Source organism: Schistocerca nitens, chromosome 10, assembly GCF_023898315.1.
Source record: "Schistocerca nitens isolate TAMUIC-IGC-003100 chromosome 10, iqSchNite1.1, whole genome shotgun sequence".
Lineage (NCBI taxonomy): Eukaryota > Metazoa > Arthropoda > Insecta > Orthoptera > Acrididae > Schistocerca > Schistocerca nitens.
In genome coordinates, this window is record NC_064623.1 from 25,815,344 (window position 1) to 25,843,105 (window position 27,762).

At 46.2% G+C, this 27,762-nt stretch overlaps 1 protein-coding gene across 1 annotated transcript in view; it reads left to right on the top strand.

Moving 5' to 3' along the window:
* Nucleotides 1-6,346: 6,346 nt before the first annotated feature.
* Nucleotides 6,347-27,762, top strand: part of LOC126210106 (protein PALS1) — a 786,719-nt gene continuing 765,303 nt past the window's right edge. The window contains exons 1-2 of the mRNA XM_049939245.1: nt 6,347-6,555; nt 12,121-12,341. The gene's annotated coding sequence lies outside the window, so the exon portion shown is untranslated. The remainder of the gene's footprint in view (nt 6,556-12,120; nt 12,342-27,762) is intronic.

A 27,762-nucleotide genomic window follows, 5' to 3' on the forward strand; every position in this document is an offset into this window, starting at 1 on the left:
CCCAGAACAACCAACTCTGGCCGTAGTAACGACCTTGATACGCCTTGGCATTGAGTCAAACAGAGCTTGGTTGGCGTGTACAAGTACAGCTGCCCATGCAGCTTCCAACACGATATCACAGTTCATCAAGAGTAGTGACTGGCGTATTGTGACAAGCCAGTTCCTCAGACACCATTGACCAGACGTTTTCAATTGGTGAGAGATCTGGAGAATGTGCTGGCAAGGGCAGCAGTCCAAGATTTTCTGTATCCAGAAAGGCCAGTACAGGACCTGCAACATGCGGTCTTGCATTATCCTGCTGAAATGTAGGGTTTCACATCACGGCGGGTGATACACCAGTATGGCGATGGCGAATACACGCTTCCAATGTGCTTTCACCGCGATGTCGCCAAACACGGATGCGACCATTATGATGCTGTAAACAGAACCTAGATTCATCCGAAAAAATGACGTTTTGCCATCCGTGCACCCAGGTTCGTCGTTGAGTACACCATCGCAGGCGCTCCTGTCTGTGATGCAGTGTCAAGGGTAACCGCAGCCACGGTCTCCGAGCTGATACTCTGTGCTGCTGCAAACGTCGCCGAACTGTTCGTGCAGATGGTTGTTGTCTTGCAAATGTCCCCATCTGTTGACTCAGGTATCGAGACGTGGCTGCACGATCCGTTACAGCCGTGCGGATAAGATGCCTGTCATCTCGACTGCTAGTGATACGAGGCCGTTGGGATCCAGAACGGCGTTCCGTATTGCCCTCCTGAACCCACCGATTCCATAATCTGCTAACAATCATTGGATCTCGACCAACGCGAGCAGCAATGTCGCGATACGATAAACCGAAATCGCGATAGGCTACAATCTCACCTTTATCAAAGTCGTGATGGTACGCATTTCTCCTCCTTACACGAGGCATCATTACAACGTTTCACCAGGCAACACCGGTCAACTGCTGTTTGTGTATGAGAAATCGGTTGGAAACTTTCCTCATGTCAGCACGTTGTAGGTGTCGCCACCGGCGCCAACCTTGTGTGAATGCTCTGGAAAGTGAATCATTTCCATATCACAGCATCCTCTTCCTGTGGGTTAAATTTCGCGTCTGTACCACGTCATCTTGGTGGTGTAGCAATTTTAATGGCTAGTAGTGTACATTCAAACGTATACACAAGGTCGTTCATAAGTAATGCAACACTTTTTTTTGTCGGTCAGTTGCGGTTGAAAAACGCAGAATTTTTGTGAGACATCATATAATATTCTCGCTTCAGCCCCGATAGTTTCGTGAAGTTCAGATAGGTGGCGGCGCTGTATGTATCCTTCAAAAATGGCGTCTGTAATGCAGGATCGTTCCAAGCAGAGAGCAGTCACTGAGTTTCTTTTGACGGAGAACCAATCGCAGATATTCACACGCACTTGCAGAATGACTACGGAGACTGTGCAGTGAACAAAAGCATGATGAGTCGTTGGGCGGGGCGCATGTCATCATAGCAAGAAAACCGTGCAGAACTTCTGCGCACCCGAGAGGAGCTCACAGGACTTCACTGGACTGTTCGTGCTCACCCACCCTACTGCGCGGATCTCGCAGCTTCCGACTTCCATCTGTTTGGCACAGTGAAGGACGCACTCCGAAGGGAGCAGTACGTGTATGATGGGGAAGTTACTGACGCAGCGAGACGCTGGCACCGACGTCCGCCAGCAGATGAGGTACCGTGCAGGCATTCATTCCCTGCCAGTAACGTGGCCTAAGCCCGTCGCATTGAACAGAGTAAGTTGAAGACTAGGCTTATGTAGCCAAAAGAGTGGGGAGTTATAGTGTGTATTGCAATCCCAACCAGCTTTAAGAAAAAAATGTGTTGCATTACTTATTGAAATCGCCTCATACATAAATATATACGTACATCCATCTTTATAATATGTATAGACACAATAGCTTCGTATACTTTTGTAATATGACACTATGATTTGAAGTCATTAATTCTAAAAATGTGGTATTAATAATAATGCTAACGATATGAAGCGATGTTGTTGTTGTGGTCTTTAGTCCTGAGACTGGTTTGGTGCAACTCTCCATGCTACTCTATCCTGAGCAAGCTCCTTCATCTCCCAGTACCTACTGCAACCTACATCCTTCTGAATCTGCTTAGTGTATTCATCTCTTGGTCTCTGTGGTGTGCGTACTGTAAGACCCTCAGTACACACACCATCAGATTATTGACCTGTCGCTCTAACGAAGTAGGCGAGTGTCAGCAATATGTCTCGTGGTCTTATTGTGGCGTGTTTATCATCCACCGTTAGGTCAGACGATAGAAATGCCACCTGCACGCTTCGAGTAGCAGATTGACTGTGACCTAAATTGACAATCCGAAGTTCCTTTGGTATTGGTACGTTAATCTTATTCTCACATATATCTGATACTTGACGAAAGTGTCTATACATTTATCTTCATGGCTATGTACAGGAATATGGTAATCTTATTAGGCGCAGACTGAAACTTGACTATAGACTGGTACAGACAAATGTAGAACTCGTACAGACTGGCACAGACTAATGAAGACTGGTACAGACTGGTGTAGACAAACGCAGACTGACTGACTGGAGGTATGTACACTCGTTATAATACCTCGCGCGTTCATGTACCACTGTGCGAGTGTCATCCGCGAAGAGAAAAGGTTCTACGTTAACAGCAATCTCATTGGCTGCGTTACATATTAATACGCGGATCGGCGGAAGCAGAATTTGGTCCGTCTCTATGGAAGCGCCATCTCGTACTGCGGAGACGGACGAGCGCTGCGCCTGCGCTGTTGTGCTTAGCGGGGCGCGCTCTAGTGGGAAAGTTGTGTACGCGCTGACTACGTGGAACTATGTACACAACAGTCTCCCTCTACGATTTTTACCCTCCACCCTGCCCTCCAGCACTAAATTGGTGATTCCTTCATGCCTGAGAACATGTCCTACCAACCGATCCCTTCTTCTATTCAAGTTGTGCCACAAACTCCTCCCCAATTCTATGCATTACCTCCTCATTAGTTATGTGATCTACCCATCTAATCTTCAGCATTCTTATGTAGCACCACATTTTGAAAGCTTCTATTCTCTTCTTGTCCAAAATATTTATCGTACATGTTTCACTTCCATACATGGCTACACTGCATACAAATACTTTCAGAAACGACTTCCTGACACTTCAATCAATACTCGATGTTAACAAATTTCTCTTCTTCAGAAACGCTTTCCTTGCCATTGCCAGTCTACATTTTATATCCTCTCTACTTCGACCATCATCAGTTATTTTGTTCCCCAAATAGTTTCTTACTTGCTATCTTCAGGCGAAGTCTTCGCCTGAATATGGCAAGCAAGAAACTTGCTGAAACGTTGCTGGAGAACAACACATTGACGGCTGTCAACCCGAGAAGATTTCATCATCGAGATTCGCCGAGAAAGCCTGCATTCTCATATGAAGCGATGTAGTTTGCATATACTAATGACATGCTTACTTTTTAGGTATCACTGTAATCTACTTTAAAAAATATATCGAATGGATGGTTATTAGTCCCTTAGGACGGTGTACGTTTAGCGTTGGTCCAGACAAATGTTATTAGAAAACTTAAAAGTCAACAGATTGAAGCAGACACACTCACACACACACACACACTGACAACATCAAAAGAAATGGCTTAATACACACAAAAAACGCACTTGAAAATGGGAATTATTTCTCTAAACGCGTCGTGCGAATAGTAAAATAAACAAAAATCGTGACTGGTCGCAGAAGATTTATTTATTTATAAACAAACCTATTGTTTCTACAGTCGCAGGCTTTCAAAAACCATTTATAATGGATCAAATCATAAATGTTATTCTTGGGGCAGAATACGTCTTCAGATTCAGCAATAAGTTGTAACAAAACAGCTAGTTCAGTGGCTTGTACGACTATAAGTACACTCCTGGAAATGGGAAAAAGAACACATTGACACCGGTGTGTCAGACCCACCATACTTGCTCCGGACACTGCGAGAGGGCTGTACAAGCAATGATCACACGCACGGCACAGCGGACACAACAGGAACCGCGGTGTTGGCCGTCGAATGGCGCTAGCTGCGCAGCATTTGTGCACCGCCGCCGTCAGTGTCAGCCAGTTTGCCGTGGCATACGGAGCTCCATCGCAGTCTTTAACACTGGTAGCATGCCGCGACAGCGTGGACGTGAACCGTATGTGCAGTTGACGGACTTTGAGCGAGGGCGTATAGTGGGCATGCGGGAGGCCGGGTGGACGTACCGCCGAATTGCTCAACACGTGGGGCGTGAGGTCTCCACAGTACATCGATGTTGTCGCCAGTGGTCGGCGGAAGGTGCACGTGCCCGTCGACCTGGGACCGGACCGCAGCGACGCACGGATGCACGCCAAGACCGTAGGATCCTACGCAGTGCCGTAGGGGACCGCACCGCCACTTCCCAGCAAATTAGGGACACTGTTGCTCCTGGGGTATCGGCGAGGACCATTCGCAACCGTCTCCATGAAGCTGGGCTACGGTCCCGCATACCGTTAGGCCGTCTTCCGCTCACGCCCCAACATCGTGCAGCCCGCCTCCAGTGGTGTCGCGACAGGCGTGAATGGAGGGAGGAATGGAGACGTGTCGTCTTCAGCGATGAGAGTCGCTTCTGCCTTGGTGCCAATGATGGTCGTATGCGTGTTTGGCGCCGTGCAGGTGAGCGCCACAATCAGGACTGCATACGACCGAGGCACACAGGGCCAACACCCGGCATCATGGTGTGGGGAGCGATCTCCTACACTGGCCGTACACCACTGGTGATCGTCGAGGGGACACTGAATAGTGCACGGTACATCCAAACCGTCATCGAACCCATCGTTCTACCATTCCTAGACCGGCAAGGGAACTTGCTGTTGCAACAGGACAATGCACGTCCGCATGTATCCCGTGCCACCCAACGTGCTCTAGAAGGTGTAAGTCAACTACCCTGGCCAGCAAGATCTCCGGATCTGTTCCCCATTGAGCATGTTTGGGACTGGATGAAGCGTCGCCTCACGCGGTCTGCACGTCCAGCACGAACGCTGGTCCAACTGAGGCGCCAGGTGGAAATGGCATGGCAAGCCGTTCCACAGGACTACATCCAGCATCTCTACGATCGTCTCCATGGGAGAATAGCAGCCTGCATTGCTGCGAAAGGTGGATATACACTGTACTAGTGCCGACATTGTGCATGCTCTGTTGCCTGTGTCTATGTGCCTGTGGTTCTGTCAGTGTGATCATGTGATGTATCTGACCCCAGGAATGTGTCAATAAAGTTTCCCCTTCCTGGGACAATGAATTCACGGTGTTCTTATTTCAATTTCCAGGAGTGTATCTTAAAGCTTTTACTGTTATAAATGTCTTGAAGCTAAGACATTTATTTTATTTTAATTTAGTTTAGTTTAAATTTTAGTCGTGCTTGACCCTATACTGCAGCCTACATAGCCTAGGGCCGTGAATGGGAATGCAAAAGACATCTACTCATCATTTATGTGAGTCTGTGCTTAGAACTGAAGTGCCTGTTTTCTCTAGAATCGAATTGTTGTCCACACCATTTTTCTCCTGACGAAGGATACGTTGATTCCTCCCAAAGTTTGAGCCAGAATGTTCTATTACTTTCTAAATAAGACTTTCTAAATAAGACTTTCTAAATAAGACTTTCTAAATAAGACTTTCTAAATAAGACTTACTAAATAAGACTTTCTAAATAAGACTTTCTAAATAAATCTATTTGACGATGCTGTGCTGACTATATTTATATGTTTTGACGATGCCATTATGGCCTTATCACTTTAGGACATGGTGGAAGAAAAGATCTGAGGACGGTCATAACGGACTGAAACCGGTCATCATCTAAAGAATTGATATTGTGATCAAAGACTGGAATAAAAAACATTTGACAGTGTTGGATCACTGTTTGTATACGCGACTGTGTCACAGTTGGTGAAACTACTCCTATCTGTACTTCTCGGCCAGCCAGTCTTCCTTTAAATTGGACAGTGCTGCAGCCATGAACATTTACGTGCCAAAGAAAGTGAATACAGAATTTGAAATTCTTTGTCAGGTTGAAGAGTAGAAGATAATAGGATTTAAGTTACATAATTACAGAGGAATGCAAAAGAAACACAACAGTTAAAATTACGCTCAGTCCAGAAGTGTGTTGGCTCACTTCTCTGAGATAGACTTATCGCTCCTATAGCTTTTGCCTCTGATGAAGGACAATATCCCGAAAGCTCGAGTGTGTGTGCTATCGGTTTTCAGTTTAGTGTTTGAGACTTGCAGAGCCGCGCTGATAGCGGACGGGCGTGGTGCGCGGGTGTTGCAGCTGAACCAGCAGGCGCAGGCCGAGTCGGAGCAGCAGCAGCAGCTGAGCCAGCAGCAGCAGCAGCAGCTCAACGGCTTCATCGAGAGCAGCCCCATCTACGTGACGTCGCTGCAGTCGCAGGCGCCGCAAGCCGCCCCCACCACGCGCCTCAAGCAGACCCAGCCCACCACCACCGCCGCCGCCCCCACTGCCGGCTCCAAGACCCCCTCCAAGGTACGTTGCGAGCTCCTGTGCTCCCAAACTGCTGTGCTGTACGCTCTGGACAACTGGGGAGAGCGAATAGATTCTACTTGAAACGACTGAGTAGACACTGTGGTGGGGGAGGGAACGGTGATTGAACTGTGGTACTACCCAATTCCTTAGAAAATCAAAATTACAATCTCACTACAGTTCTTTAAAAGAAATGGGAAGCCCGGAATCACTGGTAATGAAGAAGCTTGTGATTGTTTTACAGTTTGAATTTGACTCAAAACAGACCTTATTATAAACTTCAGTTCGGACATTTGCCCTTTTACTGAAGCGAAACATACACTACTGGCCATTAAAAATTGGTACACCAAGGAGAAATGCAGATGATAAACGGGTATTCAAAGGACAAGTATTACACTTGAACTGACATGTGATTACATTTTCACGCAATTTCGGTGCATAGATCCTGAGAAATCAGTACCCAGAACAACCACCGCTGGCCGTAATAACGGCCTTGATACGCCTGGGCGTTGACTCAGAGCTTGGATGGCGTGTACAGGTACAGCTGCCCATGCAGCTTCAACACTATACCACAGTTCATCAAGAGTAGTGATTGGCCTATTGTGACAAGCCAGTTGCTCGGCCACCATTGACCAGACGTTTTCAGTTGGTGAGAGATCTGGAGAATGTGCTGGCCAGGGCAGCAGTCGAACATTTTTTGTGTCGAGAAAGGCCCGTACAGGACCTGCAACATGCGGTAGTGCATTATCCTGCTGAAATGTAGGGTTTCGCAGGGATCGAATGAAGAGTAGAGCCACGGGTCGTAACACATCTGAAATGTAACGTCCACTGTTCAAAGTGGCGTCAATGCCAACAAGAGGTGACCGAGACGTGTAACCAATGGTACCCCATACCATCACGCCAGGTGATACGCCAATATGGCGATGACGAATACACGCTTCCAATGTTCACCGCGATGTCGCTAAACATGGATGCGACCATCATGATGCTGTAAACAGAACCTGGATTCATTCGAAAAAATGACGTTTTGCCATTCGTGCACCCAGGATCGTCGTTGAGTTCACCATAGCAGGCGCTCCTGTCTGTGACGCAGCGTCAAGGGTAACAGCAGCCATGGCCTCGGAGCTGATAGTCCGTGCTGTTGCAAACGTCGTCGAACTGTTCGTGCAGATGGTTGTTGTCTTCCAATCCCCATCTGTTGACTCAGGGATCGAGACGTGGCTGCACGATGCGTTACAGCCATGCGGATAAGATGCCTGTCATCTCGACTGCTAGTGAAACGAGGCCGTTGGGATCAAGCACGGCGTTCCGTGTTACCCTCGTCAACCCACCGATTCCATATTCTGCTAACAGTCGTTGGATCTCGACCAACGCTAGCAGCAAATGTCGCGATACGATACACCGCAATCGCGATAGGCTACAATCCGAGCTTTATCAAATTCGGGAACGTGATGGTACGCATTTTCCTCCTTACGCGAGGCATCACAACGTTTCACCAGGCAACGCCGGTCAACTGCCGTTTGTTAGAAATTTTCCTCATGTCTGCACGTTGAAGGTGTCGCCACCGGCGCCAACCTAGCGTGAATGCTCTGAAAAGCTAATCATTTGCATATCACAGCATCTTCTTCCTGTCGGTTAAATTTCGCGTCTGTAGCACGCTATTTTCGAGGTGTACTGATTTTAATGGCCAGTAGTGTACAAATCTTCACTTTGAGTGAATTACATAAACACGAATAAGAATCATATTATTTTGCTTCCGCAAGCAAAATCATTGATAGTAGACATGGTTATTAATCAATCACAAACAATCGTTCTTGTTTAACCCTGTCTCAAGAGACTAATAACACTACATACTTCCAATCATACACCGCCACATAATACCACAACTTCACGAAGAACAAAGGGATCTTAAAGCTTAATAAAACTGAACTGCCCACATAAAGGTCCACAGTGAAAGATATTTATACTAAAATACAAAGTGAGCCAACCAAGGTCGCAAAACTTGCACACAGGAATAATAACAACTTGGTCGTTCATTAAAGATGCACAAATGATTAAGATTAATGTTAAATAATAAGGGCTAGTAATAACTCAAACAATAAACTGACTTACAGTAACGCCAATATTAACTAAGTTGCCTCAATTAATTAAGGGACATAATGAGTCAGAAGGATTCCGAAATTGCACTTTAGAGAACAGCGTTAATGCCAACAGCAATCACGCTACGGCCGGCAGGCAAAACGAGCGTTCACTCCGCACGGCTTGTGCACAGGGTTACATAGCAGGCGGTATATATTTATATACAGTCCGACCGGCATCACAATGACAAGAATCCATAACCGCGCCGACGCCAGGGAACGAGCAGTCTTAACAAATGGCCTGCAGCACAGATAGCAATGAAAACAAGGTCAAATCACAGTCACACTGGAATATATAACTACTGTGTTTCACTGTTTAGAGGCACAAACCGCGTGGGCGTTTTCAGCTCGTTACTAAAGGCAGATAAGTAGGAGGCCGAGTTGATAGGAGCTGAAGGAGTCCAGGTTGCAATAATATGCGGTACGGCACACTGTTAGAGAGGAGGATTATCATTCAAGAAACACATAGTACAATTAAATCACTTATCTTCAGTAGTTTGTAGGACTGCAGCTGCGGTTATGAACTGACAATCTCGTAACACGGAATACCGAGAACTAATACAACATATTGTCAGGGACTAAGCCTGATGGGCGCTCCTCAGAGAATCAGTGCAAACATTACAGAACTGGCTGAGGGCCGATTATGAAAGTGCGTCTGTCTAGGTAGAAATCTAGCTAAGAAGTGAACGAGGCACACTCCAGTTCTGTCGAGCTGCACAGCCCGCTAGAGTGCGGCAGACGACGGGCTGCCAACCTTGTGTTGGCGCAGCGTTGTAGTAGCATCTGTGGCAATGATACTACAATAATAAGCATGCCTCCAAATTCTTAAGGAGCAATACTCTAACATTGTCCATCTCCCAGTAAATTAGCCGCAAACTTAGAGATCACTTCCAGTTGCCTTAAGGCACTTTCAACATTAAATAAACATACCAAATGCTACCGTGACAAATGATTAAACCATTAACTCTGCGGCTGGCCGACACTTACACAACCGCAGCCAGACCCAAAGCGGACAATATGTCCTAAAACAGGTTAAAATTTTCATGAAAACCACTTAAAACAGACACTCCACGGACGATCGAAAATGAAATGAGGAATATCAGCCTCCTTAAAATTGCCATTGTGGAACCAAGTTCGGAATCATCTCCGGCAGCTTCCCATGCCGCAATAAGTATCAACAATCTTCTTAGTTAAACACAGAATAAAAGTCATTCGTAACTTGGAGCTGTCAGTTTAATAAGTCACGGCTGCAAAATACTAACACTAATTCTTTACAGACGAATGGAAAAACTGGTAGGAGCCGACCTCGGGGAAGATCAGTTTGGATTCCGTAGAAATATGGGAACACGTGAGGCAATACTGACTCTACGACTTATCTTAGAAGCTAGATTAAGAAAAGGCAAACCTACGCTTCTCGCATTTGTAGACTTGGAGAAAGCTTTTGACAATGTTGACTGGAATAATCTCTTTCAAATTCTGAAGGTGGCAGGGGTAAAATACAGAGAGCGAAAGGCTATTTACAATTTGTACAGAAACCAGATGGCAGTTATAAGAGTCGAGGGGCATGAAAGGGAAGCAGTGAATGGGAAGGGAGTGAGACAGTGTTGTAGCCTCTCCCCGATGCTATTCAATCTGTATATTGATCAAGCAGTGAAGCAAACAAAAGAAAAATTCGGAGTAGGTATTAAAATGCATGGAGAAGAAATAAAAACTTTAAGGTTCGCCGATGACATTGCAATTCTGTCAGAGACAAAAAAAAAAATGGCTCTGAGCACTATGGGACTTAACATCTGAGGTCATCAGTCCCCTAGAACTTAGAACTACTTAAACCTAACTAACCTAAGGACATCACACACATCCATGCCCGAGGCAGGATTCGAACCTGCGACCGTAGCAGTCGCGCGGTTCCAGACTGCGCGCCTAGAACCGCTAGACCACCGCGGCCGGCATGTCAGAGACAGCAAAGGACTTGGAAGAGCAGTTGAACGGAATGGACAGTGTCTTGAAAGGAGGATATAAGATGAACATCAACAAAAGCAAAACGAGGATAATGGAATGTAAAATAAAATCGGGTGATGCTGAGGGAATTAGATTAGGAAATGAGACACTTAAAGTAATAAAGGAGTTTTGCTGTTTGGGGAGCAAAATAACTGATGATGGTCGAAGTAGAGAGGATATGAAACGTAGACTGGCAATGGCAAGGAAAGCGTTTCTGAAGAAGAGAAATTTGTTAACATCGAGTATAGATTTAAGTGTCAGGAAGTCGTTTCTGAAAGTATTTGTATGGAGTGTAGCCATGTATGGAAGTGTTACATGGACGATAAATAGTTTGGGCAAGAAGAGAATAGATGCTGTGGTGCTACAGAAGAATGCTCAAGATTAGATGGGTAGATCACGTACTTAATGATGAAGTATTGAATAGGATTGGGGAGAAGAAGGGATCGGTTGGTAGGACATGTTCTGAGGCATCAAGGGATCACCAATTTAGTATTGGAGGGCAGCGTGGAGGGTAAAAATCGTAGAGGGAGACCAAGAGATGAATACACTAAACAGATTTAGAAGGATGTAGGCTGCAGTACGTATTGGGAGATGAAGAAGCTTGCACAGGATAGAGTAGCATGGAGAGCTACATCAAACCAGTCTCAGGACTGAAGACCACAACAACAACAACAACAACAACAACAACTTGGAGCTTGCAAATTTCGAGCTGGGAAGCTGTTCAGAGAGAGCCGACGAACCCACCACAATTTTGCACGTCAATGCGCCCAATGATCGGCACCGTACATCCGGCGCGCGCCAAAGACAAGGGCGGCGAGCACGGCGAGGCCCATGCACCACGGTTAGGGACGCGGGCCTGTTTCCAACACAAGTTGCCTCGTTGAACGCCGTCCGGAGACTGACCCGTCGCACATTCACCCAGAAAACCTGCCGGGGGGAGCAGTCAAAGATAGCAAGACAGCCGAATATTGATATCAGCGATTCAAGTCGAACACCGTAGTGCCAGCCGCCACGGCTCAGTGATGGTGGTGGGGGCTCCACTGTGTGCGGGCACTTCAGAGTGGGGGAGGAGCGCTTCAACAGCTGGAGGTTACTCACAAACGGAGCCTGTAGGCTACAGCTAGCGACTGTGCAAACGATAGTATTAACAGGTTATGGCAGTAGGATAAATAATCCACCTCGCTGTCTGGTTCCCTCCTCACAAACGAACCAACCAACCAACCTACCAACCTGTCTGGCACCACGCGTCCTCCCCTGCACCTCACCTTTACCTTCGTGTTCTCCAGAATCTCTGTTGTTAGTTCCCGTGTAGCACTGTCCAGTACTGTGTACTCCAGAAGCCTCCCAACGTCTCGCAGCCCCGCCTGTAGATGAACCTCTGTCCATCTGAGCTGGCCGGTGTGTGATCCGCGCGTTGTGGCTGCTGTCGCAGGCGGGCAGCGGCGCGCTCAGCAACGGCCACGCCCCCCAGCCGCCGGCCCAGTCGCAGTCCGAGGACTCTGGAGACACGCTGGAGCTCAAGCAGGACCTCAGCGACGACCAGGAGCACGACCGCGACCGCGACCGGCCGCCGGCCGCCAACACGACCGTCACGACGGCCATCGTAGAGGCGCCCGCGCACGAGCAGCTCATCGACAACAACGCCGGCTCCAGGTAGGGGGCACTGGGCTGCTGCTGCTGCTGCTACTGGTTCTCTAGGCTACACCAGCCACCGACGGCGGCGTGGTGTGCACTTTCCAGGAGGGTCGCTACATTTCCAATCATCTGTACAGATATTTGTAATTTTGTATTAACCTGAAAGCAGTCTTGCCCTTAGCTCGTTTTATGTCGGCTTCGCTGCCTTCTTCGGGGTATTGTTGGCACACGTATTGTCAGTCGAGGAAAGTACAAGGATTTCAGTATTACAATACAGTCTACATTACACTATTTCAATATTAGTAGTGACACGACATTGTTACTTCTTACCTTTAACAATACAAACCAGTGGTTCCCAACAGGTGGTCCGCGGACCCCCAGGGGTCCGCGATCTATGCCAGAGGGGTCAGCAAGATGCTATTAGAATAAAAAAATATGTTAACTGTATTTCGTATGATAACAGATTTTATGTTCTGGCCGCTTCCTGCATGAGCAGAGCTTTAGCGAACGCTAATTTTTGCGTCTAGCGTCTTCCTGGAGCCAACTGACACTAGCACACTCTAGAGCAAATATTTCTGGTGTATGACGTTAGACTGCGCGCGCTGCCTCTTTGGAGCTGACAACTGACAGTCACTTTACACAGAAACTCGTATTTCAGACGACAATCGGCAATTGTTAATTTATTGCCAGTGGTTTCACAGGCCGTGTTGTTTACATATTCAATATTCTGTATTATAACAGTAGTGTTTGTAAAGCGTCGTTTTTCGCGGAAGCCACAAAAAAAAATCGCTCTGAGCACTATGGGACTTAACTTCTGAGGTTATCAGTTCCCTAGAACTTAGAACTACTTAAACCTAACTAAGGACATCACACACATCCACGCCCGGGGCAGGATTCGAACCCGCGACCGTAGCGGTCGCGCGGTTCCAGACTGTAGCGCCTAGAACCGATCGGCCACCACGACCGGCGCGGAAGCTACAGTTCGCCTAGTTAAAAATGGACCGTTGGTTAAAAAGTGGTTTGTTAAAACGAGAAAGGCCTACAGATGAAGAGGAAGTACGAAAAGTGCCAATTATCAAAAATAGAAAACGCATAAAAAGACTCTTAATTTGGCTATTTTAGGTACTTCATACTGTGATATGACAAGGTACCAATCATGGTCGATGAGGGGGTCCTCGAGATAATTTTGTCGGCAACCCCTGGAAATTACACCGTTCACCACCTTCGACACGCGCAGTAAAATTTATTTGCGATGCAAAGTCAACATCCGCACCACTCAAGCTCTTGCAAATATTAAAGTGGAGGCTGCGCTTTATTCCAAGCACCGCATGCGTTCGCTATGTGCAGACTCGAGAAACACCAGGTGGCTCATATTATGCGCCGGCCTATAACAACCGCAGTTCTTCTAAGTTGTCAGTGAAGATTCATTGGGACAGTCGACAGTACGTGCAGTCCACACGCGGTGGAGGCGGCTTACAAAACCTTCGGTCGACCAATACAGTACTGCTCGTCAGTCTGGGACACTTACCAGCAGGATTAGCAGAAAGAACAGGCGAGATCCAAAGAAGAGCAGCACTTTTTTGGTCGCTTAAGTCTGAAAGCGTGACACAGGTGATCGTACAACTCCAGTGGCAGAAACACACATCGCCTGTGGAGGTGTAACTTACTGTCAAAACATTGATAGGGCACCTCCGTCGAAGAGTCGCCATGTTGCTTCCTCCAAAATACACCTCGCGAGAAAACCGTGACGCTCAAGTCAGAGAATTCTGAACTAGGACACAGGCTTACAAACAGTTGTTCTTCCTGCGGGCCATTCGCGAATGGAACTGCAAAGAGACAAATTGCACATGAAACACCCTCCGCCTCATACCGTAGGGTAGTATAGATAGGCGAGCTTGTACAGCTGATCGCGGTTCTGGGTAACGCCACAAGCCGTCGAGGTCCGCCATTTCCCGGCTGAAGGGCCGTGAAGAAAGACTCGGAAGACCAGCAATCGCCAGTGAGGTAACGCAATGGTTGCAAGCCACGGGGGTTGTCTGCGGTTGTTCGATCTTGTGGCCAAGACCGCTACACGCCCGCGTTTCGTGCAGCTCGCAGCTTTTCGTATATTTCCTTAAACTGAGAGCGGGTTACCAGCCTTTGCCGAAGAGTGTTGTTCAGTACCCAGGTGACTCCACAGTACTGTAGCTTTTATCGGAATAAAATTGTTCACAAGTATCATCTAATCACTGAAAATATGGATAGCATTTGTTTTCTCTATGAATTCCTGTCCAGGATAGCGAAGTAGTATGTTCTGCCTGTCATTAAGAGGTTAGTATAGTCCCGAATTCTGTTAAGCCAGGCGTATTGGATGGCATCACCGTTTCTGTTGCATTCAGGCCACTCAGATCGTCTGCCAGAATGCCGACAGGTACTAATGCCTTGTGACCACATTATATTCCTCACATACTTCAGAGCTCAAAGTACACCTAGAAAAGCTTCAGTGTGCCACAGAGTCATGTGAGCCCTTCTTGAAAGAGAGGCTATATTAGTAGCAACGTCAGACGTTTCGCAGGTCATGCAGTCATCTGTGATGTGCTGTCTGAAAAGAGCAGCACAAATATTCAATGAGAGTTTGATAAAATTCTAATGTGTCGCAAAGGACTGCAGTTACTTAAAACGTTCAGATACGTAAAACTGTATACTTGAAGGAATGAAAGAAATATAGTACACTATGACCCAAACATCAGTGAGTCATAGTTGGGATTGGTCAACTCAGACGAGTATCAGAATGTTCCAGTCTGTGCAGATATGAAATTCGATGAACACATAGCCTCATTTGTTAGTAAGACAGGTGGAGAACTGCGATTCACACGTAGGACATTGGAAAAATGCAGTCTGAATGTAAAAGATGTTGCTTACAGAACATACCATTTTGTGTATTGCATGCGAAAGTTGTCTGTGTTTACCAAGTTAGCTACACAATTACAGAGTGACAAAACTAATCAAAGTCACCAAGTGTATTGTAAGTACAGTAAATACATCGATCTTGACTGGAAAGCAACTCGGTGCTGACTAGAGGGCAACTCGCTGCTTTCGGGTCCTGTACAGCCTAAGTAAACGACGAACAGATGAATACAATCACGCTTCAGTACGGAGCACACGGCTGGCGTAGTAAAGTAGTGCAGCTACGTTGGCAGCACGTGGCAGAGTTGGGCCCATCCGTAAGTCAGTCCATAGACGTACTGCTATGAAGCTGTTTACGCCTGCGAGTACGCAATCATGCAGACACAGCTGTAGTGCAGGAAGTCGCAGACCGCCTGAAATACAATAGTACCAGGCACGGCTAACAGGGGTTACTGAATCAAAGTAGGGCAGCATGTATGATGACAGGCTGTTTGATCCTTGGGAAAATGTCACGGAGATTTTGGAAAATCCTGAACCTGTCTATGTTTGTCTATCCCATGAAAGCCAACTAAGGTTGAAGAACCAGTATTAAATGAAGAATCTAAGACTACACCACGAGCTCCTAGGTATCGTTGCCATACGTATCGTGAGGACAAGATTAAATTAATTACAGCAGGCGCAGAGACATTTACGTAGTCAGTTTTCCCCCACTCCATAAGCGAATCGAATTGTAAGAAGTTCCACTTATGGTATTGTCTGCAGCTCGTGGTCGTGCGGTAGCGTTCTCGCTTCCCACGCCCGGGTTCCCGGGTTCGATTCCCGGCGGGGTCAGGGATTTTGTCTGCCTCGTGATGAGTGGGTGTTGTGTGATGTCCTTAGGTTAGTTAGGTTTAAGTAGTTCTAAGTTCTAGGGGACTGATGACCATAGATGTTAAGTCCCATAGTGCTCAGAGCCATTTGAACCATTTTTTGAACTTATGGTATTGTGACTTAGGAAGTGGAGATTAGCATGGAAGGTGAAGGCCCCTATAATGTCACTCCTTAAACACAACTAGTAGATCAATAATTTATTTAAGACCACATTCACAAAAACATACAACCAATATGTGGCCATCTTTAAGACAATCTCGAAAAATGACAGCTTCCTTCTTAAGCAAGGAGGAAAATACACTCCTGGAAATTGAAATAAGAACACCGTGAATTCATTGTCCCAGGAAGGGGAAACTTTATTGACACTGACAGAACCACAGGCACATAGACACAGGCAACAGAGCATGCACAATGTCGGCACTAGTACAGTGTATATCCACCTTTCGCAGCAATGCAGGCTGCTATTCTCCCATGGAGACGATCGTAGAGATGCTGGATGTAGTCCTGTGGAACGGCTTGCCATGCCATTTCCACCTGGCGCCTCAGTTGGACCAGCGTTCGTGCTGGACGTGCAGACCGCGTGAGACGACGCTTCATCCAGTCCCAAACATGCTCAATGGGGGACAGATCCGGAGATCTTGCTGGCCAGGGTAGTTGACTTACACCTTCTAGAGCACGTTGGGTGGCACGGGATACATGCGGACGTGCATTGTCCTGTTGGAACAGCAAGTTCCCTTGCCGGTCTAGGAATGGTAGAACGATGGGTTCGATGACGGTTTGGATGTACCGTGCACTATTCAGTGTCCCCTCGACGATCACCTGTGGTGTACGGCCACTGTAGGAGATCGCTCCCCACACCATGATGCCGGGTGTTGGCCCTGTGTGCCTCGGTCGTATGCAGTCCTGATTGTGGCGCTCACCTGCACGGCGCCAAACACGCATACGACCATCATTGGCACCAAGGCAGAAGCGACTCTCATCGCTGAAGACGACACGTCTCCATTCGTCCCTCCATTCACGCCTGTCGCGACACCACTGGAGGGGGGCTGCACGATGTTGGGGCGTGAGCGGAAGACGGCCTAACGGTGTGCGGGACCGTAGCCCAGCTTCATGGAGACGGTTGCGAATGGTCCTCGCCAAGTGTCAGACCCACCATACTTGCTCCGGACACTGCGAGAGGGCTGTACAAGCAATGATCACACGCACGGCACAGCGGACACACCAGGAACCGCGGTGTTGGCCGTCGAATGGCGATAGCTGCGCAGCATTTGTGCACCGCCGCCGTCAGTGTCAGCCAGTTTGCCGTGGCATACGGAGCTCCATCGCAGTCTTTAACACTGGCAGCATGCCGCGACAGCGTGGACGTGAACCGTATGTGCAGTTGACGGACTTTGAGCGAGGGCGTATAGTGGGCATGCGGGAGGCCGGGTGGACGTACCGCCGAATTGCTCAACATGTGGGGCGTGAGGTCTCCACAGTACATCGATGTTGTCGCCACTGGTCGGCGGAAGGTGCACGTGCCCGTCGACCTGGGACCGGACCGCAGCGACGCACGGATGCACGCCAAGACCGTAGGATCCTACGCAGTGCCGTAGGGGACCGCACCGCCACTTCCCAGCAAATTAGGGACACTGTTTCTCCTGGGGTATCGGCGAGGACCATTCGCAACCGTCTCCATGAAGCTGCACTACGGTCCCGCACACCGTTAGGCCGTCTTCCGCTCACGCCCCAACATCGTGCAGCCCGCCTCCAGTGGTGTCGCGACAGGCGTGAATGGAGGGACGAATGGAGACGTGTCGTCTTCAGCGATGAGAGTCGCTTCTGCCTCGGTGCCAATGATGGTCGTATGCGTGTTTGGCGCCGCGCAGGTGAGCGCCACAATCAGGACTGCATACGACCGAGGCACACAGGGCCAACACCCGGCATCATGGTGTGGGGAGCGATGTCCTACAGTGGCCGTACACCACTGGTGATCGTCGAGGGGACACTGAATAGTGCACGGTACATCCAAACCGTCATCGAACCCATCGTTCTACCATTCCTAGACCGGCAAGGGAACTTGCTGTTCCAACAGGACAATGCACGTCCGCATGTATCCCGTGCCACCCAACGTGCTCTAGAAGGTGTAAGTCAACTACCCTGGCCAGCAAGATCTCCGGATCTGTCCCCCATTGAGCATGTTTGGGACTGGATGAAGCGTCGTCTCACGCGGTCTGCACGTCCAGCACGAACGCTGGTCCAACTGAGGCGCCAGGTGGAAATGGCATGGCAAGCCGTTCCACAGGACTACATCCAGCATCTCTACGATCGTCTCCATGGGAGAATAGCAGCCTGCATTGCTGCGAAAGGTGGATATACACTGTACTAGTGCCGACATTGTGCATGCTCTGTTGCCTGTGTCTATGTGCCTGTGGTTCTGTCAGTATGATCATGTGATGTATCTGACCCCAGGAATGTGTCAATAAAGTTTCCCCTTCCTGGGACAATGAATTCACGGTGTTCTTATTTCAATTTCCAGGAGTGTATTATGAAACTTAGGTGAACAAGTATCACTGCCAAGCCCGTGCTAAACACAGTCACTCACAATCCCTTTCACTCACGTTAGTAAGTTTATGGTGTTGCATTTCCCGGAAACGTAATAGCTGCTCAATACGCCACGCGGAATATATGTCTTATCTCGAAACAAAATTCACTTAAAAGTTTCGAAATTTCTACACACACACATCAGAATAATTATGCCGTCACTTTCCAACACTTTTGATGTATGAAACACTGCTGGATCCGGCAACTTCTTATTTCTATGGGAACTACAAGTACACACGTCTGAACTGTTTCATGGCTCGGCTCCGACTCCTCTCTGGAATACTCTAAGTCCTTTCCACAAGCAGAGAAAGGCGCGCGAAGAATATTGCTTTACCATTGGTCAGTTTACTAAACAGCCAATAGCAAAACAACATTCTCCCGCGTCAGTCCGCGCTTTTCATCAATAACCAATTGCAAAATAGTAAACCTAACGACTGCACTTTTTACCGACGTAATTATCTAATATTTTGAAGTTTTGCTTACGCGTAAAGTTATTTATACCTGAATTAACTTTCGATTTACCATAAACTTACTTTACAAAACTATTCTACAAAAATCCCCTTTGTCCATATCCATACTTCTTCGAAATGTTCCCACACTAAATCCCACTACATAACGTTAAACAATTATCTTCATATTAACCTTAAACCACACTCACACATCATTCATACTGCTAAAACACATTTATAACATTTTATATATATAAAAAGAAATATAACGCAAAATTCTCAGAAAAATATTTGGACCAATTCAGAGAGATGGCATATGGATGAAGCGACCTACCAAAGAGCTGTACCAGCACACTGACAGACTAACAGACGCGATCAGAAAACGCAGATTAACTTTTTATGGGCGCATACAGAGAATGGACAACAACCGACTTACAAAGAAAATTTTTGATGTAGTTAACAGCTCAAGCAAGAAAACAAATTGGTATCATGAAATAGACGAAGACTTAAGGCAGATAGGGATCAACAGGCAAATGATAGGAAATACTTCAGAAACAAAGTTAGGAGTGCAAAATTTATTGTAAAGGAGAGAAAGAAGACAGGAACATTATGGACAGAGCAAAGGAAACAGGAGCACAGCCAAAGGATGAAGAGATTTTGGGAAGAGAAGAGGAAGAAAGGAAAGAAGTGAAAATTGTGTCATCATGTGATTTTCGAGTTCAAACACTGTCCATAAGGGCAACAATGAAATGAATGAATGAATGAAAAAGAAATAATAACACTTTATGAAAATACTAGAACAGTTTATGAAAAACATTCTATTACTTTAGTGCACTCTAGTGGGCACAATCGAAACTAAAATCACAGTCCCCCTATCCAGTATTGTCCTCTATCGGCTGATACATAAACTACGTGTGCGTCCAGTCTCGCGTCACCATCTGTCACTATCCACCTCTGAGACACATCTCGCACTTAACCGCCTCCAAGGAAGGACCGGTATACGGCGCTACGCCTCAACAGAAAAGGCGCACCACGGCTCAGGTGTAAAGGGAAGTTTCCTCCGGCATCCACATCACGTTAGTTTGCTGGGTACAGGTGCAGATGTACGTACGGCTTGTGACGAAATTATCTTGAGAACGCTTCAGTACGGTATTATAGTGATAGACAAACTTGGAGGTTTATTTATTTATTGTTTATCGTATGACTTTACCAGTGCAAGTGCGGTATTGACATCGTAAATTTACATAACATATAAATATACATATACATATACACACATACATAATAATATAAACAGAACAAACACCAGTCATTATTAAATCTGAGCAAAGTTGAAATATAATCACAGCTACAATTCGTCAAAAAGTTATGTCCAAATGAGACAGCCACTTAATGGCAGCAGGGCTGGCCTCCACGAAGTCTCTCCAGTCACCACAGAATCTTCGCAGTGGGCAATCCTGCACCAGATGTTGTAATGTTTGTTTGTTCATCAGTTTCACAGTCACACATTGGGTTAGGCCGGTATTACACTATCAAATTTCTTTGTCAAAGAGTTGATCAAAGATGTGATCAAATATTCCGTCAAATATATTTGACAAAGATCTTTGACATAGGCCGGTATTACACTATCAAATTTCTTTGTCAAAGATTTGATCAAAGATGTGATCCAATATTCCGTCCAATATATTTGACAAAGATCTTTGACGTAGCGCTACAAGGGGTATTACACTGTCATCAAATTTTTCGTCAAAGTTCAAGATGGCTGACAACAACATGTTATTAACCGCAGCAGTTCTACGTACTCGAATTGCATTGTGTGCACATGTGGAAAAGAAGTGGGGGGAAAAAATGGAACCATACATACGAGGTTGACAGTCTTAAAAGTCCTGGGATTACAACTTGATAATAAATTCAGTTGGGAGGAGCACACCACAGAACTGCAGAAACGCCTTAACAAATCTGTATTTGCAATTCGAGTGTTAGCAGACATAGGCAACATAAAAATGAAAAAGCTTCCATACTTTCATTCCATAATGTCATATGGGATAATATTTTGGGGTAAATCTTGAAGTCAAACAAAAGTTTTCAAGGTCCAAAAGCGTGTAATACGTATTATTTGTGGAGTAAATTCACGGACCTCCTGCAGAAACCTCTTCAAAGAACTGGGTATACTAACTACTGCCTCTAAGTATATTTACTTCTTAATAAAATTTGTCGTAAATAATATATCTCTTTTTCCAACAAACAACTCAGTTCATACATACAATACCAGGAACAAAAATGATCTGCACAAGGACTTAAAAGCACTTACTTTAGTTCAAAAAGGGGTCCACTACTCAGGAACACTCATCTTCAATAATTTGCCAGTAAACATAAAAAATTTAGTTAGAAATAAAGATCAGTTTAAAAGGAGCCTGAAAGACTTACTACTGGCCAACTCCTACTCCATTGGCAAAATTTTTAATAGAAACAAATGATGTATTTATTCATACTATTAGTATTTTTATTTCAGCTTAAAAAAAATCGACATGTTCCACATCCACGAGGATCTCCTCAGCACGGATCTATGGAACGAAAAACTAATCTAATCTGGGTGAAGCCGTGGGTTTTACGACGACACGATAAAAGCAATCAACAAAACTTGTTACGTGAGCTTACAGTGGAAGACGTCAAGTCGTACATCAATTACTTAAGAATGGATGAGCATACATTTCTGTATGTGCTCAATGAAGTGTATCCTCATATCATAAAGCACAATTTTCACTTAAGAACTGCTACATCTTCAGAAGACAGGCTCACTAAGGGCTCACTATAACACTCCGATTCCTTGCTACAGGAGAGGGTTATGTTAGGTTAGGTAAGGTCTCCAATCTTCTTAATCTATTTTTTGTATTCAGGGTGCCTCACGTTGTAAAGCGCCTCATAAGCTTCAGACATCTCTATTAATTCTGTAGTTGTCGGCACACACCAATTGTATTTACCGGCAATGGTTATAAAAACACTACAGACGACAGAACGCTGCAGCGATGCTAGCGCTCCGCGTGGTAACATATCGCATTGCAGTGAACAGAAGACAAGCGATTTCTTTGATCAAATATACGGCCTCGGCCTAGATTTGATCAAATATTGGACGACATTTGTCAAAGATCCCTATTACACTATCAAATATCTTTGACAAAGATATTGGACAAAGATATTGGACAAAGAAATTTGATAGTGTAATACCGGCCATAGCGCTAGAAGGGGTACTACACTGTCATCATATTTTTCGTCAAAGTTCAAGATGGCTGACAACAACAACTCGTTATTAACCGCAGCAGTTCCATGTACCACAATTGCACTGTGTGCACATGCGGAAGAGAAGCGGGGGAAAAAAGGAAACATACCTGGGTGAAGCCGTGGGTTTTAGGACGACACGATGAAAGCATTCAACAAAAACTTGTTATGTGAGCTTATAATGGAGGACGTCAAGTCGTACATCAATTACTTAAGAACGGATGAGCATACATTTCTGTATGTGCTCAGTGAAGTGTATCCTATCATAAAGCACAAAACTCACTTAAGAATTGCTACATCTGTAGAAGACAGGCTCACTGTAACACTCCGGTTCCCTGCTACAGGAGAGGGTTATGTTACGTTAGGTGTCTAATCTTCTTAATCTATTTTTGTATTAGGGTGCCTCACGTTGTAAAGCGCCGCATCATACATCTCTATTAATTTTGTAGTTGTCGGCACACACCAATTGTATTTACCGGCAATGGTTATAAAAACACTACAGACGACAGAACGCTGCAGCGATGCTAGCGCTCCACGTGGTAACATGTCACATTGCAGTGAACAGAAGACAAGCGACTTCTTTGATCAAGTCTACAGCGAGGCCCTAGATTTGATCAAATATTGGACGAATTTGACAAACTTCCCTATTACACCATCAAATATCTTTGACAAAGATATTTGACAAAGAAATTTGATAGTGTAACACCGGCATTATCATTGGCGCCCTATTTGTACAGCATGGATTTAGTTCTCGTGTGTCCAGTTCTCACACGGTTAAGCTAGCACCAGATTTTACGAGGAAGCTGCATTCCTGGGAGTTGTTGGCTGCGGTCCTCTATATTGTGCCGGTTAATGTCACTATTGTTCCACTTGGTTTTCCAGGATTTGTGGCAGTCATAGGTATTTCCTTGGGCAACTGTTCTGTCTTCCCATAATCCGCTCTTGAGTAGTACTTGGCGTATCGGTAGTACTCTTGCCTTATCTGCGTGATTCATTTTTTGCCATTCCTGAATTGTTGCCTGCTGTCTACGGATTTCAGGCAGAGTGAGGTTTGAGAGGACATGAAGCCATTCTAGAGGTGTTGACTTTCGTGTCCCTGTTCTTATGGCTTCATTGATCTGGGCGTCAATCTTCTTTACATGGTCACTCCTACTCCACACAGGGGCACACTACTCTGCCACGGAATAGACGTGTGATATTGCTGCAACACGTAGTGTATTTGCATCCGCTCCCCATGTGGTACCTGCTAACCTCTGGATGATGTTATTTCGGGTTTTCAATTTCTGGCTAGTTAGTTCCTGGGGTTTCTTCAAGGTAAGTGACCTGTCAAGTGTTATGCCTAAATATTTGGGAAATTTGTTATGTTTAATTCGTTTTCCGCAGAAAGAAATATTTAGTTCTCTGTCTGCTAGTCTGTTATTTAAATGGAAGGCGCAGGTCTCTGTTTTATTTGGGTTTGGGCACAGTCTCCATTTTTTGTAGTACTGATTAGCAGTTAGAGTTCTTTCACCATCTTCTAGCCATTTGCTTTGAGTAGCTATAGCCATGTCATCAGCGTAGCAAAACTTACTTGACACTATCATGTCACTGATGTAAAAATTAAAAAGCAGTGGAGCCAATACAGATGCTTGGGGGAGTCCGTATTTATTCTTTTTGACTTGCTGCTTTGTGACCCCAGGTTCACTTTAAAATATCGGACTTTCAGCACTTTTTCCAAGAGGTTTGTCAATTTCAGGCATAGAATAATGTTGGGAAATTTCAGGATATGACCATCTATCCATACCGTATCATAAGTTGCGCTGAGGTCGACAAAGACTGATGATGTTTTCAATCCTCTTTGGAATCCCGATTCTATGTATGATGTGAGGACTAATACTTGTTCGCAGCAACTTCGATTAGTTCTGAATCCGGCTTGTTCGTGAGGGACGTGTTTGTCTATCGTTGGGTATATCCTATTGTAGATCAGTCTCTCCAGCAACTTATAGAAAATGCTCAGTAATGCTATTGGGCGGTAGTTTGCAGGGTTTTCACCAGATTTCCCTGGTTTAAGGATGGCCAGAGTAAGAGACATTCTAAATTCCTTCGGGATATCTCCAGTTTTTACGTAGTATGTCATTGAAGTAGTCTTTAAGCCAGGTTCTTGCTATTGGTCCCAGATTTTTTATAAATTCAGGAAATATATTATCAGCTCCAGCTGTTTCCGTAGTTTGAGGGTTTTTATACCTTTGTTTACCTCCCTGATAGTAAAAGGTTTTGAAAACTGTCTGCCGGCCTATGTGGACGAGCGGTTCTAGGCGATACAGTTCTAGGGGACTGATGACCTCAGATGTCAAGTCCCATAGTGCTCAGAGCCATTTGAACCATTTTTTTGAAAACTGTCTGTTTTCTTGTACGGTTCTCTTTACTTCTTTGAGTGACTCCTTAACGGATGTTACATTGTCTTGACTCAACATTACATTTTCAGCTCTCTCTTTTATATGTGAGGCAATCTGGTTTGGTGATATTGGTGGTTTCGGGGATGGTGTATGAGTAGCTGCCCACAGACGCCTCAACAATGACAAGCTTTTCCGGCTAGAATGCGTGAAGTTCATATTTGCAGTGGTTTCTTCCCATCTTTTCTTCCTTTCCTCATTGAGCGTAGGAGACGAGGCTCTGGCGGAAGTAAAACTGTGAGGAATCGTGATTGGGTAGCTCATTCGGTAGAGCACTTGCCCGCGAAAGGCAAGGAGGTCCAGATTTCGAGTTTCGGTGCAGCACACGAGTTTAATCTATCAGGAAGTGAAAATTTCATTCTGGAGCGATAGCTTGTCAAAACTCAATCCTCCGGTCGCGCCTGTCCACGGCTGGCGTGATACTTCTACATCTACATTTACATCTACATCCATACTCAGCAAGCCACCTGACGGTGTGTGGCGGAGGGTACCTTGAGTACCTCTATCTGTTCTCCTTTCTATTCCAGTCTCGTATTGTTCGTGGAAAGAAGGATTGTCGGTATGCCTCTGTGTGGGCTCTAATCTTTCTCATTTTATCCTCACGGACTCCTCGCGAGATATACGTAGGAGGGAGTAATATACTGCTTGACTCCTCGGTGAAGGTATGTTCTCGAAACTTCAACAAAAGCCCGTACCGAGCTACTGAGCGTCTCTCCTGCAGTGTCTTCCACTAGAGTTTATCAGTCATCTCCGTAACGCTTTCGCGATTACTAAATTATCCTGTAACGAAGAGCGCTGCTCTCCGCTGTATCTTCTCTATCTCTTCTATCAACCCTATCTGGTACGGATCCCACACTGCTGAGCAGTATTCGAGCAGTGGGCGAACAAGCGTACTGTAACCTACTTCCTTTGTTTTCGGATTGCATTTCCTTAGGATTCTTCCAATGAATCTCAGTCTGGCATCTGACTTACCGACGATCAACTTTATATGATCATTCCATTTTAAATCAGTCCTAATGCGTACTCCCAGATAATTTATGGAATTAACTGCTTCCAGTTACTGACCTGCTATATTTCTATGTATTCGCAGCACATTACACTTGCCTACATTGAGATTCAATTGCCATTCCCTGCACCATGCGTCAATTCGCTGCAGATCCTCCTGCATTTCAGTACAATTTTCCGTTGTTACAACCTCTCGATATACCACAGCATCTTCCGCAAAATGCCTCAGTGAACTTCCGATGTCATCCACAAGGTCATTTATGTCTATTGTGAATAGCAACGGTACTACGACACCCCCCTGCGGCACTCCTTAAATCACTCTTACTTCGGAGGACTTCTCTCTTCTACTTACTTACTCCTCGGCTCTACAGCCCTTGACGGCCCCTGCCACTCTATCCGATCCGTGGCTTTCCGTCTCCACCCTCTGACACGCAGCTTATTCACGTCTTCTTGAACTCCAGCCACCCATCTCTATCTGAGGCGTCCCGTCCGCCGTCTGCCTCCAGCCTTGCCATGACAAATCCTCTTGCACGCTCTGTCTCCTTCCACTCTGACCACGTGCCCTGCCCACCGCAGTCTTCTTATTTTAACGGTGATGTCACGCGTGATAACGCCAGTGTGCCTCGTTACTCGCGGGTCAGTCCGCCGCTGCCTCGACTGCTGTGGCCGCGGTTTCAAAGGCGGGATCTGAAGCGTTCGCCGCGGTCGGCGCTCTGACGTCACGGGGTTCGGCGCCGCTGGCCCGGAACAGCAGGTGCGGCGCCCTTCACAGTCCGCGGCGCTGCAGGCCGGCGGCTCTCCCAGCACCGCCCACCCTGCCAGCAGGGTCCGCCGCGGGTGGCGGTTCTTCCTTAGCCTCAAAAGTCACGTCCTTTAGCGCCCGCAACATGCACTGATCAAACATTTGTCTTAATATCATCAGCTCCTTTCTAAAAGTGTACAGGGTGTTACAAAAAGGTACGGCCAAACTTTCAGGAAACATTCCTCACACACAAATAAAGAAAAGATGTTATGTGGACATGTGTCCGCAAACGCTTAATTTCCACGTTAGAGCTCATTCTAGTTTCGTCAGTATGTACTGTACTTCCTCGATTCACCGCCAGTTGGCCCAATTGAAGGAAGTTAATGTTGACTTCGGTGCTTGTGTTGACATGCGACTCATTGCTCTACAGTACTAGCATCGAGCACATCAGTACGTAGCATTAACAGGTTAGTGTTCATCACGAACGTGGTTTTGCAGTCAGTGCACTGTTTACAAACGCGGAGATGGCAGATGCCCATTTGATGTATGGATTATCTCGGGCCAATAGCCGTGGCGCGGTACGTTTGTATCGAGACAGATTTCCAGAACGAAAGTGTCCCCACAGGGAGACGGTCGAAGCAATTGATCGGCGTCTTAGGGAGCACGGAACATTCCAGCCTATGACTTGCGACTGGGGAAGACCTAGAACGACGAGGACACCTACAATGGACGAGGCAATTCTTCGTGCAGTTGACGATAACCCTAATGTCAGCGTCAGAGAAGTTGCTGCTGTACAACGTAACGTTGAGCACGTCACTGTATGGAGAGTGCTACGGGAGAACCAGTTGTTTCCGTACCATGTACAGCGTGTGCAGACACTATCAGCAGCTGATTGGCCTCCACGGGTGCACTTCTGCGAATGGTACATCCAACAATGTGTCAATCCTCATTTCAGTGCAAATGTTCTCTTTACGGATGAGGCTTCATTCCAACGTGCTCAAATTGTAAATTTTCACAATCAACATGTGTGGGCTGACGATAATCCGCACGCAATTGTGCAATCACGTGATCAACACAGATTTTCTGTGAACGTTTGGGTAGGCTTTGTTGGTGATGTCTTGATTGGGCCCCATGTTCTTCCACCTACGCTCAATGGAGCACGTTATCATGATTTCATACGGGATACTCTACCTGTG